This window comes from Panthera uncia, chromosome D4 (assembly GCF_023721935.1).
Source record: "Panthera uncia isolate 11264 chromosome D4, Puncia_PCG_1.0, whole genome shotgun sequence".
Taxonomy (NCBI): domain Eukaryota; kingdom Metazoa; phylum Chordata; class Mammalia; order Carnivora; family Felidae; genus Panthera; species Panthera uncia.
In genome coordinates, this window is record NC_064807.1 from 34,420,770 (window position 1) to 34,439,302 (window position 18,533).

Here is an 18,533-nt window from a genome sequence, read left to right on the forward strand (position 1 = left end):
AGGGGGCGCTGTTTCATCAATATAGCAGCACTGTTAATTGCAAATACACAAGGTCTTAGCTCCTCATACTTTCAATTTACTCCTACCATGTGCAATATTATCTGTCCTGGTTTTGACACAACCACTGTGTGGTGGGTCTGCCTGGATTCCAGGTATATCACACATTTACAAGAACTGTTTCTTTAGAAAAAGGAAGTTGTGGTCTCATAAGCAAGGAAGACACTTGGTTTAATGTTATAAAATTCTTTAAAAGACATGAGAAGGATATGTAATTGCAACACACCACAAAACCTACAGTGCTTCTCAGGTGACAGAGAAATTACTCCAATCGATTTTAACATCCCATTAAGGCCAGCCAGCAAACCAGGGATGTATTATCTGCAACAATGAAGCATTCCTCTGGAGACTCAGCTTGGTAGAATAAATAAAAAGGGGTAATTCCTTCTATTAATTCAGTTCACTCTGGCCATTGATAGGAACAGAGTCTGATTCCTGAAAACTGACCCAGGGTGGGTGGATGAGCAGGAGGGAGGAGGGTCTACCATTAATAAATAGAAGTTGGACCATGATATGAATTATCAATTTTATTATATCTTACAGTAATCCCCCTATCCATGGGGGATATGTTTCTAGACCCACAGTGGGTGCCTTGAAACCATGAATAGTACCAAATCCTATATATATACAGTTTCTTCCTATACACACATATGTATGCTAAAGTTTAATTTATAAATTAGGCACAGTGAGAGATTAACAACAGTAACTAATAATACAATAGAACAAATATAATAAAAAATTATAATAAAAGTTATGTGACTATGGTTTCTCTCTTTTATTGTACTGTACTCAACCTTCTTTTCAAGTGAGATGCTAAAGTGCCTATTTGATGAGATAAAGTGAGATTAATGATGCAGGCACTGTGATATAGTGTTAGGAAACTAGGGACCTTCTGACAATACTTCAGAAGAAGGATCATCTACTTCTGGATGACAGTTGGCCGCCAGCAACTGAAACCATGGGTAATGGGAAACATAGAAAGCAAAACCTATTATATATGCTAAGGGCAGCCAAAATTTCCTCTTCCAGTAATAAAAAAAAAAGAAATATTGAGCAAACTGATAAAAACTTCCATTGTGATGTTCAAAACCACTGAGATAAAAATACAAGCATTAAATTTGGGGGGTAGAAAGAGATGGATGAGATGTGACCATCTCCAACTTGTCAGGACAACAATCGCTAATTCACAAATATGTTTCAGTACATGGTGAAATGCACATATGAATCTTTCAAACAATATTTTTGGCCATGCTAAGTCTGTGTCCAAAAGTACTATAACAAAGATCAAAGATGGCGGTAGAGTAGGAAGACCCTAGACTCTTCTCATCCCATTCGCAACTATTAAATCATCCTAAATATCCAAGACTTACAGGCCTGAAGACTTACAGGACAAACTCTACAACTAAGCGAGAAGAGGCCACATCAAAGAAGGTAGGAAGTATGGAGATGTGGTTTAGGGAAAAAATGTATTACAGGTGCTGTGGAGGCGACGGAGCTGTACATGCAGAGGAGTGAGAGAGAGAGAGAGAGAGAAAGAGAGAGAGAGAGAAACACACAAGGGAATGTAAAAGAAGAATGTTTCCCCAAACCATTGGCTTGGAAAATGAGAGATACTGAATGTCTTAAGTTGATGCAACCAGCTGGGCTTATCACCTGGAGTTTTAAAGGTCAGCAGGCTTGGCTGGGATACAGCCCAGAGGGCACTTCACTGCTCCTGGAGAGAAGGCAAACAACCTTGGGGCAGATGGCCTGGAAACAGTGATCTGAAGAATGCCTGGAGCACATGGTGGGGAAATTATTCACTTGTCTCAGAGAGTATTCTTGGAGGCAATGTTCACAGAGTCACCTCTCTGGGAACAGAGGTGCTGGCCAGCACCTTTTCCCTCCCCTGCCCTTCAACATAAATGCAGAGACATGGCAGAAGGCAGCACAGCTGACTAACTTGCTTACACTAAGCCCTACCTCCCTGCATTCTGGCAGACTGCCCTTTTCAGCCAAGCTTGCCTCAGTCCCAGCGTGGTAGGCCCCTCACCCAAAAGACTAGCACAAACCCCTACCCACACCATGTCTCCCAACCAGAGTACTCTGGGGCTTCAGTTGTTGTGGAATTGGTGCCAGGTCTCAGTTCACAAGCAGACCAGAGCACACCTAGTTAAAACTTGCCACATTCAGGCAAGCCACCCAACACTCCCCACAGCAGGCAAGGAGAGCCTCTGCAGATGACTGGTCTGAAAGACAGAGCAGCCAAACCACAACAGAAGAGTGCATGCAGAAAATACTGGAGATATTCCCCAAAGCACCAGGCCCTGAACACTACATGTCCTCTTCTTCATAAAGCCATTTACTTTCAGGACCAGGAGACATACTGGTTTTTCTAACTCAGAGAAGAAGGCAGAGGCTTAGACAAAATGCCAATGAAAGAACAAGATAAGGCCACAGCCAAAAATATAGTGAAACAGACATGTAACAAGCCTAATGGAGAATTTAAAGCAACAATCATAAGAATGCTCACTCGGGTTTGAGAAAAGAATGGAAGACATCTGAAAGACCCTTATGACAGAGATAACAGAATTAAAAAAGAATGTCAGGTGAAGAATGCAATAAATAAGATTGGAAACAGGCTTAATGCAGTGAACAGCAGGGTAGAGGAAGCACAGGAACAAATTAGTGATCTAGAAGACAAAATAATGGAAAATAATGAAACTGAACGAAAGAGAGAAAGAAGAACTATGCAACACAATAGATTTAGGGAACTCAGTGACTACATCAAATGTAATAACGTTCATGTTATAGGAGTCCCAGAAGAAGAGAAGAAAACGGGGACAGAAAATTTTATTTCAAGAAATAATAACAGAAAACTTCCCTAATATGGGAAAGGAAATAGACATCCAGATCCAGGAGGCACAGAATACTTCCATCAAAATCAACAAAAGTAGGCCAACACCAAGACATATTGTAATTAAATTTGCAAAATATAGTGCTAAAGAAAAAAAATCTTAAAAGCAGCAAGACAAAAGAAGTCAGTAACTTACAAGAAAAACTCATAAGGCCAGCAGGGGATTTTTCAACAGAAACTTTGCAAGCCAGAAAGGAGTGGCATGATATGTTCTACATGTTGAATTCATGTTCTACATGAATGAATGTTCTACAGTCAGTAATATTCAATCCATCATGGCTACCAATCAGAATAGAAGGAGAGATAAAAAGTTTTCCAGATAAAAACTAAAGGAGTTCATGACTACTAACCCAGATCTGCGAAAAATATTAAAGGGGATTATTTGAATGCAAAAACTGACAAAGACATGAAAAGATAAGAGAAAATCCCAGAAACAAGACAAAACAAGTAATAAAACTGCAATAAACACATTTCTATCGATAATTACTTTGAATGTAAATGGACCAAGGACTCTAATAAAAAGACATAGGTATCGGAATGGTTAAGACAAACAAACAAACAAACAAGACCCATCTATGTGCCATCTAAAAGAGACTCATTTTAGACCTAAAGACACATGCAGATTGAAAGTGTGGGGGTGGAGAAACATTCACCACACAAATGGATGTCAAAAGAAAGTCGGAGTAGCACTACTCATATAGGACAAACTAGACTTTTTTTGTTCTTGTAATTTTTTTAGCCTGCTTTGATATTAGGATAGTATTGGCCTCATGGAATGATTTTAAATGTGTTCCTTCTATTCCATTATTTGTAAGATTTTGATAAAGATTGTCTTTAAATATTTTTTTAAACATTTGGAAGAATTACCCAATGAAACCATGTGGCCTTGGGCTTTTATGTGCTGGGAAATTTTGATTCTTAACTTTCAGAGTTGTTATTGGTCTAAGAATATTTCCGATTTCTTGGATTCAAGATTCATGATTCAATTATGGTAAAATGCATTTTTAGGAATTATCTGGTTTTTTTTAAGTTATCTGATTTGTTAGTATATAATTGTTCATAGTAATCTGTTATCACACTATGTATTTCTGTGGTTATCTGTTGTATTGTTTTCTCCTCCATTTCTCATTTTGGTTTTTGAGTCTCTCTCTCTCTGTCTCTCTCCCTCTCTCTCTCTCTCTCTTTCCCTCCCTCCCTCTCTCATTTTTTATTGTTATTGTAGTTAATGTTATTTTTAATAAATTTTTAATTAGCACTGCTAATTTTATTTTTTTATAAAAATGGGTCATAATTTCAGTGTTAAATTGTTTATTATGGTCTCTATTTTATTTATTTTTGATTTTTCTTTGTTATTTCCTTCCTTTACTAGATTTCAAGCAAGTTTCTTCTTTTTCTAGTTCCTTTGGGTGTAATATTGTTTATTTAAACCATTTTTTCTTAATACAAGCATTTAAAACATAAACTTCACTCTACCGTCAGCTTTTGTTGCATCCCATAGTTTTTGGAATATTGTGTTTTCCTTTGCTTTTGTTTTGAGACATATTTTTATTTACCATTTGGTTTCTTATTTAGCCCATTGCTTGTACAGTAGCAAATGTTTAATATTTACATTGTAAGTTTTCTAGCTTTTATTTTTGGTATTTAGTTCTGTACCATTGTGTTTGGAAAATCTACTTGGTTTGATTTCAGTCATCTTAAATATGTCATATTATATGTCTCTTTTTCTGTGATTTAACCGGGGGATTTTTCTTGTGTACTTAAAGAAAATGTGCATTCTATTTTTCTTGGATAGAATGTTTTATAAACATCGTTTATAAAACCATGGTTTTAGAACCATGTATTCTGAAGTATGCTTCAAGTAAAAATATGTTTTTGTTTAAACAAAAACAGTAACTTTAACTGACAGTACTCATTGAAATAAAGAATTTCAGAGGGGAGATAGGTGGGGTAATGGGTGAAACAGGTGAAGGGGATTAAGAATACACTTATCATGAAGAGTATTGAATGATGATGTATAGAATTGTTCAATCACTATACTGTACACCTGAAACTAATGTAACACTGTATATTAACTATACTGGAATTAAAAACTTAATTAAATAAAAAAGTGGCTAAGAATAAAACTACTAAAACATTAACACAAATGTGTGTCATATGTTCTATTCTATGGAAAAGGATTGGAGAGGGGTGCCTGGATGGCTCAGTCAGTTAAGTGTCTCACTTCAGCAGAGGGCATGATCTCACAATTTGTGACTTCAAGCCCTGCATCAGGCTGTGCTGACAGCTCAGAACCTGGAGACTGCTTCAGATTCTGCGTGTGTGTCCCTCTCTGCCCCTCCCCTGCTCATGCTCTGTCTCTCTCTGTCTCTCAAAAAATGAATAAACTTTAAAAAAAATTTTTTTAAAGAAGGATTAGAGAAAAATACATATGTTAAATCACAACATGTGAAAGCAGTTATGTTAAATAACTCTTTTCTCACTGATATTATTACATAATGGAAATTTTTGAACATTAGAATTGATATGATTACAGGGAAATGATATAATGGCTCTACAAAGATATATGCATATGTATTACAGGCAAGAAATACTAAGGTATTAATGAAACAAAATTAAAGAGATTGGAGTTTATAGTAAAATACAATGAACTTAATGATAAAAAATTATGACATTAGCTCTTACTTAGGGATGAATTATCTTTTCTATTTGTTTTAGATTATGATGATCATTTTGTTTCTCTTTTTTAATGTTTACTTATTTAATTTGAGGGAAGGAGGCAGAGAGAGAGAGGGAGAGGGGGCTAGAGAGAGAGAGAGAGAGAGAGGAGAGAGACTGAAAGCAGTGGAGGGGCAGAGAGAGAGAAAAAGAGAGATCCCAAGTAGGCTCCATGTTCAGCCCAGAGCATGACGCAGGACTTGATCTCATGGCCTTGGAATTATGACCTGAGCCCAAATCAAGAGTCAGATACTTAACCGATTGAGCCACACAGTCTCAATTTCTCTCAATGAACTTAGTTTCCACTGGCGTTTCAAACTAGTTTTATGATACACATTATGCTTTTTCTTACTGCCAGTGACATTCTTCATTTGCCCAGAGGTAGAATTAATAAGACATCATGGATGATATAATACGAGAGGTGAAAGAGGAATCCAAGATACTTCCCAGGTTTCTTTTTGGGAAACTGGGTAGATGGTACTTCAGAGAAACAGGAAAGAAAAAAAAAATAAGCTTGTGGGAACTGTGAGTTCAATTTTAATATACTGAAAGTTGAGAAGCTTAATGTGCTATCAAATAGATATGCTGATATGATTCTAAGGAATTAGATCTTAAGAGAACATATTGATTAGGGTGTCACTAGAAATAAATGATCTCTGAAGCTACAAGAGTAGATGAGTTCAAGCATGAAAGGTACAGACTGAAAGGAGAGGAAACATAAGTCATTGAGTTAACATTAACCCTTGAAAGGGGTATCTGGGAAAAGGGAAGACTTACAGCAAAGAAAAGGGTTAATAAGGGCTTAGTGATAGGTAAAGAAGGAAGGGAGTCACCATGGGAAGTCTACCCAATTATAAAAATACCAATTGGGGAAATCTTGACAGTTTGAGCCTTAAAGGACAGTTCCTATGCCTTAAAGGATGCACATAGTTTATTCAATAAAGAGACAAACTAACCACCTTGTTAGAATCACACCCCACCTCATCCTCACACTTGGATTCTATGGTTTATGATTTTTCACTAGCAATTTTGAGTACAGAACTGCTTAAAACATCACCTGTGTTGTGGGAGGGTAGCAAATTAACCTCTTTTTTCCCACTTTTTTCTCAACATCTAACAACTCAGACACCTTTTTGAAGGGATTGGCTGCTCAGAACACAGAACAGGAAAAATTCAATCCAAAGTGAAACAGCAAAACTGATTGCTGTGCTTTCTTTCTTTTTCTCTAGATCAAGTCATAAAGAAATACTAGAGCCCAAGTGTAGTGAACCTAAGGCCAGGTAATGAGTTGTTTTTTGTGTTTTTTTGGGAGGGTTCTTTCGCTTGTTTGTTTTAGACAAGATAGATTACATGTACTATGACTAGGTAAGATAGAAGATCCCCAAAATATCTGTAAGTTTAAAGGAATTCTCTACCACCTGAGAGTCCTGTGAAGAAAGCCATAATTGGTAAGTGTCATTAAGGATTTACTGAGTTTTGTCAGACAAGTCTCATTTTATTTCTTATTGTTTTTATTTTTTATGAGCATTTTTAAACCAATAGATAAATGGAATGAAGTGGGTACAATAGATCCATATTTCAGTAAGGTGTCTGATAATGAGATTTTCGAAGATAAGAGGTAGAGAGTTGGTTCCTGGATAACAGAGCATCTAAATGGATTCTTTAACTGGTTCTGCAGTGTTAGGCTCTTAAATTAGAAGAGGGCTCAAGTGAGTGGAATCAGCAATTATGAAGACTTTGCTATTGAAGATTTAATGAAAGTTGCCTTGTCTGGTTAATCTTGGATTTGTCATTAACTGTCATACCATGTCCCTGCCTGGCTTCAGATTTGAACTGAGATTTGACTCCAGTTAAATGTGAGCTCCTTTTGTAAGGATAGGGGTGGGAAGCTCTTGGTTTATATTCAACAATCAAAGGAAATTAACTTGAGGTACTGTGAAAAACAACTCTTATGGGGTTGTTGGTTCATATATGGAGAAATAATAAGGATTAAATGATTTCACTCTAACCATTTAATCCTCCCCTCATCTCTTCATAGTATGATACCTGATGGCTCACCACTGAGGACCTTATTGAGAAAAAAAAAATGGCAAGCCTATGTGTAACTAAGGAATTCTATCATACAGTGACAATAAGTGGTGTGAATCTATTTTTGCCAAGATATCAACTTGACAAGATATCTTTTGAGGTATTCCATACGACACAAGGTATCCCTCCTAACTATTTATTTGGCTATTTGATTCCCTATAACAGACCCTCTGAGTCATTTTACTCCTTATGCTTACCAGAAAAGGAATACTCAGATAAGATCATTGGCTGTGACTCTAAGCCACCCCAAAATCTTGAGCCAGCCAGTCCTATCTAAATCATCCACATGCACACACACACATTTGTGTATATAAATGTATAAACACACTCACTGACTTGCAGTATACCATGTATCTATACAAAATCATGCTTAAAATGAGGTTTTTTAGAATCTTTGAGTACCCAGTATAACTTCTAGGAGTATACAGAAATAGGAAAAAGCAAAGGATTTCTAGAGAGACAATATATAATATACATAGAGAGAATACTTACATTGTCATTGTATCTTTTAAAACTTTATTTTAGGAGCATTTCATATTTTTACCATTATTTGTATTTCTAAAGATAGCAATAAATTAATGTAATTTACAAATAATGTGCCTATTTTGGAGTGTATATTTAATATTTTTAATTTATGGATTGTTTCATCAAAAACATTTGAAGGTCATAGCTACAAAGCATGTGAGGACATGAGAAATACCTCAAAAACTGAAGTTTAGACAAATTGGAAAAGTTCAGATTAATTAATTTTGACCTAAACATAGCACATAAATTTAAACCTAAGTATAACATATGAAATAAAGTTTGATATTTTAAGGAATGGGTGAGTGTGAGTGTGTGTGTGTGTGTGCGCGCGCGCGCGCGCGCACGCGTGTTTGCGCAAGATAGAGAAAGAAAAAAAACTTAGTTGGATAATTGAGGTGAGGGTTGTTCAGAAACATGATATTAGGATACATTAATGCCATTTATAGGTAGAAAACAATAATAATAAATTGAAACAAAAACATGTATTTGATTTTATGGCATAAAATACATAAGAATTATTTAACTTTAAAATTGAATTTCAACATGCAAAATAACTATTATGTATTACCAAAATTGATAGAATTTATTAGCTTTTATTTGCAGCCTCAGACTTATTCATGGATGCTCATTCAACTACTGCTTGTGGGTCATGCTGTAAATTAACAAAATATATATAAGTAATACCACCACAATTAGAGACTAAAAAACTACTAGTGTGCATTCTGTATATAATTTTAATTTTACAACTACAGGCTTTAATAGTACTCCTATTAGTAGATTGGTTAAAAATAAAACCCAATCCTGATGTTACAAATTCTGTTTGAAAAGAAGTCTTTATTTACCCAGGCAATGATGTTAGCATGACTTTAGTCCTCCTTGTTCTGCATTACAATCAAGTCAAACAGGTTTAAAAAGAGCTATTCCAATGAGTGTGACTTACCAATGTATAGCCTTTCCCTACAGGATGATTAATGGCTGGAGGATGAAAAGTGTCAAACCCCTCAGGATTTCCCTAAAAGGAAAAAAAAGGGGGGGGGGGAGGAGGAACACATTGTGAATTCACATTTTTTGGTAGCTATTAGATGCTATATCTAAGTCAGCTGATGAGATGAAAAAGGAGAGCAATAATAGACAATTTATAGATTAATAAAATTGACTAATTAATGCTAAATAATAATGCCATCAAAAGGGTTGCTTTAATATAAAGTATTATAACCATCACATTTAAAGAATGAATACGATTCTTAAATATTTCTCTGATATAAAATTTCATGCTAAAAGATATTAATTTGATTAACCACAAACCCATTTTCTTTTCTTAAAAGACAACTTACCTTATTAAAACATAATATGATCTTCATATATATATATATATATATATATATATATATACTTATATATATATATATAATCTTTAAATCTTTTTTCTCTTTCATGTTGCATAAAAAATGAACCACTCACAACTTTTTTCTATTATATTACTCATTATTCAGATATGTTTTCTCATAGATTCCGAAAGCACCGCTTATCAAATTATGCTTATTATCTATAAAACTGTTATCCCACATCCAAGAGACTGTTGTACTCTAGAAAAGTTCACAATTTTCAAATTAACAGCACAGTACTAAACATAAAATATTTGAGGTCATAACTAATGTACATCAAAAACTTTTAATGTATCAGGATAGAAAATACACAAGTGAATAGCTGAATATTTACCAGATAATCACAGCTCAAAGAAAAATCACATACAATTAAATAGTTAAGTTAAAATTACACATTTAACAACATAGAATTGATCAGTAACAAAGATCAGTGATTCCATGAACTATTTAATGATTATCTGGTCATTTGCTCCTGAGATCTGAGGAGAAATCTGCAAAATTTCTGCCATTTACTGTCCACAGAAAAGTGAGCTTTAAGGGCACCTTGGGGGAGACGCAGAGAGAGAGAGGGAGAGAGAGAGAAACCCAAGCAAGCTCTGCACTGTCAGTGTGGAACCTGACCCTGGGCTTGATCTCACAAACAGTGAGATCATTACCTAAGCTGATATCAAGAGTCAGATGCTTAACCAACTGAGCCACCCGGGTGCCTCCATCATTCATGCCTTCTAAACCAAAATCTAAACACCTAATCTATGAGCCATAATTTATTTTGCATTCATAGGCTTGTTCCAATTCTAATATCTACTTCATCACACATTTTTACATATATGCCTTCTTTCCTCAACTACGTTTTAGATCACTGGAACTGAAGTCATGCTCTATACTTCTGTATGTATTCAGAAAGTCAGAATATAGTAGAATTCTAGCTACTTAGATGGGAAAATACATACATGTTTTCATTACTTAGTTAATTGGTGAGTCTTGCTACTACACACTATATATGCAATGATTAGTGTGAAAAACTCCATTGAGTGACTGCTAGTCTGTCCAATATAACAAATAGTTCTTGTTCAAGACTGATAGAAAATTGTATCAGAACTAATTTTTTCTACTTGCTTTCAATGGGTACTGTTAAAAGCTTATAAGATATTGCTATAACCTTTTGCTAAACTTCTGAACAATGTAGGGTCTACAGAACCTAAGCAAAATAACATTGAGTAGTTACCATGTGCCAGAAGACTTGTATGCACATTACATTGACCATTTCTTTTCATGATCAAATGCAAAGTAAGAAGGAAGAAACTACTGTTGATTCCCTTTATTTTGGAACGTGAAGCAGAGAAATTTTGAGTTACTTCCCCAAAGCCTGCCAGTCTGTAAGTGGTCAAGATGGGATTTAAATGCAGGCAGTCGGATTCAGAGCCTTCCATTCTAACTTCAATAATATGCTACCTGCGTCTACAATTCACACATGCTAGATAAAGGGGAAGAGAATGCCAGGAGGAAAGAATGAGAAAGATAGTTTATATATTGTCAAAATGTGAAACTGACATTTTTCAAAAATCAGTAGCAATTCCTAAAGGATTGTACTGTTCATACCCCTTCCCCAATATACCCCAGGCAGTCTTAGAGTAAATTAGTTCATGAAAATGTGCCAAAAGTTATAAACCTTTTGTCTAGATGTAGGAATATATTTAGGAGTTTAGGAAAAAGAAATGAAATTTCTTAAATAGTTACATGGGCACTAAACATTTCTAACACTTTTTTTGTAAGATATTAGAATTCAAATTGTGCCATTTAATTTTAACGTTTAAAATAGCTTTTAATTTGATTTGTACCTTTACCTCTCTGTTCTTGAACATTTTAACCATTTTTATATTTCCATTAACAGATACAGAATGTGTGAGACCTGCATATAATTTTGAGCTTTTAGTGCTACAAACTTCACATTTCCCTAAAGAAGCCCTTTCCACTAAAGTATGCACATTTCATAGAATAAAGCAATATTTAATAATGGTGGGATTCAAAATTATGCAAAAGGATACTCTAACCCTTTCTTTCTAAAAGCTAATTCACAAGTTATTATAAGTCTTATAAAAACATTTTCTTGAGATTTATAGTATGCACTTAACTTTGAAGTAGATATCTTTGACAGAATCCTCCCCGTTTAAAGGTTAGGAAAAATGTGTCACAAGCATGTTGAATCACTGCCCAATGTTACTCAAGTTATTCTTAGAAGAGCTTGGGTTTTTCCTTTGCTCTTTGATATTGGGTTTCCTATTGTTTCTTTTTGCTGTGTTTCTTTTGTGTTGTATTGTTATCATTTTCTGACACTTCATTGTTTGCTTTTAATTTTCACAGAAAAAGTGAATAATAGACTCAAAAACACACACTCCAGATCAAATATGTTGTTTAAAACACATGCTGTTTGTGTTTAGACCCATTATTTACATGGCTTTTTACATAATTTACAAAAGATCTGACATTATAAATTTGAAGCTAATTTACCATTCCTTGTATGCACTAATCATTTTTAAAAATTCCCTGACCATGGATGTTGCAAATTAAATCCTATCCCATAGTCACTGATTTTAAATATTAGAACACTAAAGCAGCTTTTAAAATATGTTATAAACACCAGTAGTTAAGGAGACTCATAATATTGGAAAGGGGAAAATTTATAAAGTATACTTTCTGTTCTATAATAAATTATAGAAAAGAGGGAATTTCTGAGGGTAATAAAGGTAGACAGTAATAGGAAAAAAGTCAAAATTTTAAAGAGTATGTATACTTATTTTAAAAGTTGTTTAGTATCTGGTATAATTCTGTGAACAGATATTAAAGATACATTCCCTAATAAAATATATGTGTAATGAAAAGATGAATATAAGATAATGCTTTCATAAAAGATTGTAAAATATAATCATGTAAGCAACTGGCCTCAATCCACAGGTAAAGCTAAAACCAACTCTGTATCTCACTGAAATTCTTTCTTACAATTGCTCCTTATTATTCAACCTCCACTCCTTCCTCTAAATCATTTCTTCAGCATAACTATAAAGTTCCTGCCTCTGACCCTTCCCCTAGTCTATATCAGTCTCGTCCCCTCTTCCTGCTTCCATTTCTGGGTTGGCCTCAGGTCAACATCTTCATACACCCAATAACTAAAACCCTACTAGTCTTCCTGCATTTTCACTATCTTGCTAATTGAAAACTCTAGACCAGCCCAACAGTCCTTTTCCTCCATTCAATATCTTCTTTTTTGCAACCCTGACAATCTGAGTTCCTTATTAATAAAACTCATAATTAATGGCTTCTTTATTTTTTTTAATTTTTAATGTTTATTTATTTTTAAGAGAAAGAGATAGAGTGCAAGAGGGGGAGGCGCAGAGAGGGAAAGAGAATCTGAAGCAAGGCTCCAGGCTCCTAGGTATCAGCGCAGAGCCCCATGCTGGGCTCCAACCGGCAAACCGCGAGATCAGGACCTGAGCCAAAGTCAGATGCTCAACCAACTGAGCCACTCAGGTGTCCCTGTGGCTTCTTTATTAATAATAGTAATCTATTTTGTCTACAAACTTGGGTTGGAAAAGGATTAGTGAGTGTATAGCGGCAAGACAGTATGCTTCTGAAGATGAACTGTAGAGCATAGTCCAAGAATAAGACAGCCTAGATCTTCATTTGTCTGCATTTAAAAGGTAGGAAGAGACATGTGCTCATGTAAATTGTGGGATGGAATATGCTTTACCAATGATTATTTCAGATTCTTGCTAGCATGTAGGTCTAACATAAGCTACAATGTCAGGCATTCACACCTGGTGGCTAGCAGCACACTCACTGCTACTCACTTTGCATATCTTCCAAATAACAATCCAGAAATAGATACTTCAAAAACACGTACTAATATACTAATTCTTTTGATAAGAACCAGGGCAGGTTAGGGCTGACAGTGTGCACACATTAGTGACATTTCTGCTTTCTAAGGCAGATTTGCATACCTTTCCTTGACATGTGGGACTCACAAATGGTAGCTTGTTGACAGCTACATGGTGACTACAGTGTTACCACCATGCTTAACTCACTGATGTTTCTGACTGATAGGCATTACTAACAGTTCTAAGGCTCATTTCCTTGGTGAACACCAACTTTGTCACAATTTCAGCATCACATCAGATGGCACCCATAAGGTGTGAGTCAACCATACTGAATATCAGCAGAAGATATTATATATGTTTAAGAAATTTGACCAGGATTCCATGAACTGCATAGAATTTTTTTAAATAGGAAATCGATACATTCACTTTACACTTACTGGATGGTGTAATCAAGACAAGTTTCCCATGAGAACAGACTAGAATATTTGAAAGAGCAACAATCTGTGTTGTGTTGGGAAGCATGGCAATTATCTTACATACAGAAAGATACTTTGTTTTGTTAAACTGCAGCTGTAGTATCTACAAAATAATTACACTGAAGAGAACTTGAAAGCTCCAATATCTCAAAAGAAAAAGAAAGCAAAGAAATGAAATACTTGTAAGCTTCGTATTCTATAAAGTTACTACTTTTCTCCATTCTCCTCTTCTCAGTCATGCCCTCCCAAAAAAAGTGGTTAACCTTTACTATCTCCACTTACAAAGTTCTCTTCATAACTTAAACACTTCCTTAGAGATTCCTGGTGCTGACTCTGCTATATCTGGAGTTGCCAATGATCTCCATAATGACAATTCCAATGCCGATTAAGTTTTCAGTTATTTTGCCTGTGTTATTTAACATTTGGTTCTGCTGACTACTGTTACCATCTTAAAACTTCTCTCCTGACTTCTATGACATTGTTTTCCTCTAGCTTTCCTCCTATCACTCTGATTATTCCTCCTTAATTAATTACATGTTATCTCATGTTTCCTTAGCATTTCATCTTTCATTCTTTGAATTTCACGTTCTTTTTTTTAATGTTTATTTATTTTTGAGAGAGAGACAGAGTGTGAGCAGGGGAGGGGCAGAATGAGGAGAGACAGAATCTGAAGTATGCTCCAGGTTCTGAGCTGTCAGCACAGAGCCCCACCTGGGGCTTGAACTCACAAACTGCAAGATCATGCCCTGAGCCAAAGTTAGACACTTAACCAACTGAGCCACCCAGGCACCCTTCATTCTTTTTTTTTTTTTTTATGTTTATTTATTTAATTTGAGAGAGAGAGAGAGAGAGAGAGAGAGAGAGAGAGAGAGAGAGACATGGAGCACAAAGAGTAGGGGTAGAGAGAGAGAGAGAGATGGAGAGAGAACCTTTCAGAGAACTGTCAGTGCAGAGCCTAGTGCAGGACTCAAACTCACAAAACATGAGATCGTGACCTGAGCTGAAACCAACAGTTGAATGCTTAAATGTCTGAGCCACCCAGGTGCCCCACATTTTATACCATTTCTTACCATACTTCATACAAAGCCATGTTTCCTAAAATAGCCTATTACTGATAAATCCCAAATGCATAGCCCCCAAACATATATACCAAACTTACTATTGGACATTTATACATGGATGTGCCAAAGACATTCACAATTCAGCTTGGGAAATTTTCAATCACCTTGCTTCCATTCATCTGTTCCTGCATTCTCTATCTCAGCGAACAATAAATTAGATAACATTTAATTCAGCATTTTCTCTATGGCTGACACTTTCAATATCTGATTTAAGTATTCTACAAACACATATGAAGATATTAATAATATCACCATTTTGAAAATGAAATTGATACACAAAGAAGTAAAGTTACTCACATCAATTCATGCAAGCGATAAATACTAGAGCTGGAATCAGAACAGACTGTCTACACTCTTAACCATTATACCTTGAAAGATATATGCCCAGTTGCAGAATTAGATGGAAACAATTTAAATATATCTTTTATTCACCACAGACAGCTATCATCACTCTGATGATATGGGTATCACTTTCGTCACTTTACTGATAATGGGTAAAAAATATTTATTGCATACATTTCCTCCTCTCCATTCATATGGCTCTGATTTTAGTTTAGATCGTCTGGATTATTTTAATAAGTATGGCTCTTACTGATTCTCAATACTTTGTTCTGCTGTTGTTTAAGATCAGTCTAGGTAACCAGAAAAAACAAAGTGTGTGACTATGAAAAAAGTTGACCTCGATATCACTGTGATTTTCAACAGGCTATATAAAAAGGACATATGTGTGGATTTGATGGACACAAAATTCTTCCCATCTCTATAGTTCGATTTCCTAAGATAATGCGTACAATTTCTAATAATCAAAAATGGGATTAATTGTAAAAAAAATTGAAAATTTATAAAAATTATGAATAAAAGTCACCCCTTTATTTGTACTTTGACAATTTGGAGCTCTCGTTTGCATTGAAATAAACTAAGTGCAGACTCTGATGTAGTTCTGATGTAAAGTGCAGGAATGTAAATCATCCATTTCCCCAAAGCCAATCAATTATTTTCATGATATGGCAAAATAAACTTCTGAGAAAGAAGGGTTCATGAGTTTTGGCTACCAATACGTAAAATTTACAAGTGGCTAGCATCTGTGCATGTTTATACAGAAATGAAACAGAAAAATTGGGAATTAGGGTGCCTGGGTGGCTCAGTTGGTTGAGCATTCAGCTTCGGCTCAGGTCATGATCTCACAGGTTTGTGAGTTTGAGCCCCACAGCAGGCTCCCTGCTGTCAGTGCAGAGCCTGCTTCTGATCCTCTGTCTCCCACTCTGCTCCCCCACTGCTTACGCTCTCTTCCTCAGAAATGAATAAACATTAAAAAAAAAAAAGAAAAATTGGGAAGACTAGCACAAGTAAGCTAAATTACTCTCAGGGATTCAGGAACATTTTTCTCAATTTCCACCTAAAAGAACTATTCCTCACATTAAAAAAAATACATAAACTAAAACTCCTGGATTAAGATGTCATTTCTATCCATGTCCAAAGAAAGTTGCTAAGTTTCTACCACTCTCAGCTTTCTTATCTGGGGGAAAAGGAAGAGTGTGGGGTGGGGGACATTTTACTACATGAATTCTAAGATCTTTTTCTGCTCAGCATTTCAATTTGGGGAGATTTCTCAAATCGGATAACGTTGCTTTGGTATCATCATGTGAATTAATGCAAAGGGCAAAATTTGAACAATTGACAAAACACTATTACGTCTATCTGGAGAACAAAAAATATGAGACATCTGTTATTTAAAATGTGAACTTCACAATTTGAATTATTTCAATTTTGAAGGAAAAAGTCCACAAGATTTAATGCTATTCTCCTAAATTACCTTTAGTTAAAGTGTACAAATTCAGAATTACAAAGGTATACACATTGCTTTCAGTAATGAATGACTTTGTTTCAAAGTGAAGATATATTTACAATCGAAAAAGTAAAAGACAGTAGTAACCTCAGTGTTTGCCACAACTCTGTCCAGAAAAATAAGCTCAAACTAGAGAAAGAAGTGAGATGAACAAGCATTTTTGGGTCAAAGGATCAATAAAAATGAATGTACTGATAGACAATTTCTGACCAGAGAGCTCAAAGTATTCCCATTTTGTTGCAAGTCTGATGCCATTGAATTAAAAGCACTCACACAGTTTTTATGCATGCTGAATGTAGCTTTGAACAAACAGCCATCCGGCACTTTCAACAATTGGTCAAAATACATTAGATGCATCTAATAGGGACTCCTAAGAGCTGATGTGTTTCTGTCCAAACCACATACTGAGAATTCCAATCAAATAAGCAGCCAAATCACTACAACCTAATTGCCACCACTCTGAATGTGGGATGCAATCACTGCTGACCTGCCCTTGTTTTTCCCAAATAAAAATTGGTGATCCTCTCAATTTAGCAGAACTATGCAGGCTATTGGGAGATCCAGCAGCAGAGTCCTAAGCAACTATAGACAACAAATTGGTTTCTGTAGGTGTCTTTTTTTTAATTTTTTTTTTCAACGTTTTTTATTTATTTTTGGGACAGAGAGAGACAGAGCATGAACGGGGGAGGGGCAGAGAGAGAGGGAGACACAGAATCGGAAACAGGCTCCAGGCTCCGAGCCATCAGCCCAGAGCCTGACGTCTGTAGGTGTCTTTATGGGGCTGATACAGGTAACTTCTTTCTGAGTCAGTGGCAAAGAGTAAGACAAAGACAAAAAGTAAGACAAAGATGGCTTAAACATTTCAAAGAATGGTTCTTTCAAAAATGAGATAAAAAAATCATGAAAAAATGAGAGAAAGAATTTAGCAAAATGGTATTAAATGCAAAATTAAATTGATCACTGATAAACCTTACTGCTAAAGGCATTTAAACAAACTGCAATGTATTCTTCCATCTCGGTTTCACACAAAGTGGCATATGCACTATTTTAAAATTAGATAATCTGCTTAAAAGCTATTACTGTAAAACTCTGCCTTCTTGCTAACCAAATTTACAGTAATGTGGGTGGTATTGTTTTTCTTTCACAATTTCTATTTGTTGTTTTGGAGAGTGATAAATTGAAAAATGTTTCCATTTCTTTAAATAAATGCATTTTGATGTTTTGAAAAATAAGAATGTAAAATATATAACATTTCCATAAAATGTGCATGCTTTCTTAAATATATATATATATATATATACACACACAAATCAAAAATGCATTATGCCACTAGTAAAAGAAAGTACTTTTTAAAGTTACTGTTGTGAATAATATTTTATTTCCTCATGTCCACACACACACACACCAAAAATTGTCGTTTGAGAAATATATAGTTATATCTTGAGATGGTTTGAAATTATGTGAAAGACTATCATTGAAGAGTTTTAGATTTTGACTTCGTACTAGATTTTTTTAAAAATGTGAAATTCAATGGAATTGAATTTTAGGAAAG